Source organism: Peromyscus leucopus, unplaced genomic scaffold, assembly GCF_004664715.2.
Source record: "Peromyscus leucopus breed LL Stock unplaced genomic scaffold, UCI_PerLeu_2.1 scaffold_564, whole genome shotgun sequence".
Classification (NCBI taxonomy): domain Eukaryota; kingdom Metazoa; phylum Chordata; class Mammalia; order Rodentia; family Cricetidae; genus Peromyscus; species Peromyscus leucopus.
The window spans coordinates 125,144-129,238 of record NW_023505469.1 but is presented as its reverse complement, the minus strand read 5'-3'; positions in this window follow the sequence as shown (position 1 = coordinate 129,238).

The following is a 4,095-nucleotide window of genomic DNA, read 5'->3' as shown; positions in this document are numbered from 1 at the left end:
GTTTTAATCAATAATAATGTTTAGTTGAGGAAGGTTGACATATGGTATGGACCAGTTTCTCATGGTCAACTAATATTAAGATTCAAAAATTAAAAAAATTAAACAAGCTCAAGGCTATTGATGTGGATTCAGCTTCTCTATATCACTAATTTTGTCCTCACTTATACTCAATACTTGTGTTTTCATAGTGGACCTTTGGTATTAATAAACAATAAAGCTATAAAACCTTCAAAGAGCAAACTATTCCCATTATCATTCATGGAAAACATCAGAGACATTCAATAATTGTTACAAATGACACGATGCTCATCCAATGTATTTGTCTTAACAGAACATTCTTTGAAAGGACAGATGGGAACAGATTTTACAAAAGAAAGAAAAATATATTTGCATGAAATAAAAAAAAATCACAGACGTTTGTGCAGCTTCAGATGTCTTTGTGGGCAGAAATAGTTCTTTTTAGAGATGATTATGCTATGATAGAAATGTGTGATGTGGATTTTCTTTGGCAATAAACTCAATTACTTATTACAAAGGCCCATCCCTCTCTTGACTACTACATTGTCCTCAATTTTTAGCTCAACTTCTAAGTGTGTGTCATATTGGCAGGATTGACACAGAACCTTTGTGCTCTAAGATGATGATAGCCAGAGAAAAGGATTTTAGAGGAACTAAAATAGAAGGTGCCAGTCCCTCAAATCACTGGGTTACTCTAATTCCTCATCACCTCCTCCAACACAGCTAATATGAGTTTTCACATGTATTGTCATATCTTCATCTCTGAATGGGTATCTGCTCAGTATTCAGGAATATCAGTATTCAAGAACATGAATTCTTATTTTGTGGGGCAATGGATTCAAAACCTTAAAATCATATGTATATATGTGCCCACTTGGTGTGGTGGTACAGACCTATAAGCCCTGGAACTCTGAAAACTGTATTAGGAAGACCTCAAGTTCAAGGCCAAAACTGAAGGTTTGGGCTACATAATGAATCTAGACTCACTTTCATTCTGAGACAGTGTATCAATAAATAAATAACACTTAATGGATTTAATTTTTCCATAACTTAAATTTTAAAATATCTAATCTCTTCAATTTAAAGCTTTTTGTCATATGGAAAATATAACTTAATGATAAAATTTAGACATCACATCTTTTTTCACTTATAAAATTCTGTGTGTGTGTGTGTGTGTGTGTGTGTGTGTGTGTATTTAATATTCAGAATTGTCTACTCCATGCTTGGAGTAAGAATACATTTATTTCTTTTATTTCCTTGTACATATCTGTTTCTCAGAATGCATATCTCAGGTGCTCAGCTATTGAGTATTATTATGTGCATTTCCTAGACAAAATGAAAGGAAATGAAATGGCTTATGTAAACAAGCCCTTGGCTTCTCCTTATCATTGATGATGTATGAGTTACAATGGTTAGTACTTGTTTTGATAGGAGTTATGAATTACTGTATATATCTATTACTACTTTTGGTAGGATTCCTGAATGTATGATGAGACTTATTTTCTTTGTAATCTGTGTGCATAATTTTTCCTTACTTGGAAGAATTTAAAAGAATGTTATGTGTCTTTTAATGGGGAGCTCTGACCACATGTTTGTGCACCTAAGAGAGCACACTAATGACAAACCAAACATATAATTCCATTCATGTTTATTTTTAGGAACAAAAAAAATTTATTTGGTTATTTACAGGGGCATTGGTAAGTCAAAGAAACCGTCTTACTGAAATGAACCCCCCCCCCCTGCACGCCATAATTTGGTGATAACTCATGAAAGTTAAAGCTTTGAGTTTCTCACTAACATGAATAAGATCCACTGGAATCGTCATTCCCCAGTGACTGTTCACTGCTTATGTAGTGTGTGTGTTAGGGGAGGAGGCTTCATGAGTCACCAAAAAATCTCCAAGTTTTATGGTCCTTTCTCCTTTCTCTTTCATTTCACAGCAGAGAGCATGCAATCCCTGTGTAGACCCCCCACACACACACACACACACCTTCTCCTGTGATCAATTTCTCCTTTTTATCTGCAGTCCTACCTGACTTCATGCTCTAGAATATGGCACCCAGTTTTCACTCTGCTCTCAATGCCTGCATTTGAGTTGATCATTTTATTACGTCTCAACTGAGTTCCTATACACCGTAACTCATGATAATTATTTCTAAGATATTTGAATATTTTACATGTGTTACAGTGCTATATTTTGAAAGAGATTCCTTTCTGTCTAGTGTCATTTTATTGGAAAGTTTTTAAGCAATGGGATTAAATCAACTTTAGCTAACTAGTCATTGAGTTTTGTGAATCAAATCATAGGACATAATTCTTTTCATTTATTGATACATACTTATAGATCAATAAACTGTTGAATATTAAGTGATTCATTCCAATGCTCATTTAGGTAATATTGTATGCTAGATTAAATACTGTTTTACTGGACCCCACTCCAAGTTTAACTATAATTCTTTGCCCATGAAAGTTTCTCAAAAGCTAGAGGTCATTAACTCCACTGACACATATAATCTTCAACTTGGCTTAATACTTAAACCCTGCATTTCTCATATTGGCTTAGTTTATTAAATGGAACTATGTGGGAAACTTTATCTCTCTGTCTTGTAGAATTTGTGACTGAGTGGCTCATCAGATTTCAATGTTCAGGACCCAGTGGATTTTTTCTGAGAAAAGAAATACCATTTTTGAAGAAAAGAGGTTTAAATATTTTATTTCAAGAGAGTATTCAGATGATTTAATTGGAAGAGTTTTTGTGTTAACTGAATATTTGAATTTATTACTCCAAATTATCTAATACACTGCAGCTCTTTATTCATTTTTCACACATGCCTAAGCTCTGGAGTAAATACTATATCAACAACTAAGCAAATAATGAGTTACAGAATAGTTTATAGTATGAACTTTTCCTTCTTTTTCTTATTAACTTTAGCTGTGTAAACATAACGTTAATTTTATTTTCTTTTTCTTTCTAAGTACACACACACATGCACATACAGACACACAACATAAATATACTTGTGCTTTTACCGAGAATTGCCTCTTTTGAGGTTTTTCTAGACAGAGGGTTTTATCGTAGCATCAATTATAAATTAATACAAAAATCCTAATGGTAGAAGCACAAAAATTAGAGACTAAAAACAGATTGGAATAATTGACTACCAATTTTGTAGTTATAATTATAAGATGAGCAGAAAAGAAAGAAAATTTCTATCATTCAGTAATCTAAATTTCCACCATAGAAAAAATAAGCCTTAATTCTGAGGCTCCACATATATGCACATGTTGCTAGGTGTCCTCACAGTTTTGTAGAATAATGAGATGTACCATTCAGACTCTATTACATGAAAATAATTATTTTCTGGTTGTAAAGAATATAGAAGCTGATGACTTCCACACACAACTATTTCAGCCCCACTTTTGCAGCTTCATAATCTAGATGATATTCCATTATGATGCTTCCTTCAAATTATGAAAAAAGACATTTGTTCAAATATATGACCTTTGTGAATAAATATTAGATTCCTCTTGTGGACAGTCTTTGATGCAGTCTTTATCATTGAGTTACCAGATAGTCTACCAGACTTTTCTTGAGATGTGAGATTTTCTGTGATTATCCACTCATGTTTTTCTCCTCTGTTGTTTCACAGGCATCCTAACCAGTAAGTCTATTACTGTATAGATTGTAGCAATATCTCTTCCAGGGAATGCAGAACATGCACATGTTGAGAAAATCAGCAAGAAGAGAAAGCAAGGCAGAGGCAGGCGGATCTCCATGAGTTCGAGGCCAGCCTGGGCTACCAAGAGAGTTCCAGGAAAGGCGCAAAGCTACAGAGAGAAACCCTGTCTCGAAAAACAAAAAACAAAAAAGAAGAAAGAAGAAGAAGAAGAAAGAAGAAAGAAGAAGAAGAAGAAGAAGAAGAAGAAGAAGAGAAAGCAAACACATAAAGTATCTAAAAAGTCTCTAGATCATTTTTTTTTCAAGTGTACAAAGGTGCTCTATAAGCTCCATGGATCCATTGTTTCATATTATTTTACATAAGAAAGAAAACTTTTATGGAGGCCAAATTGCTGATT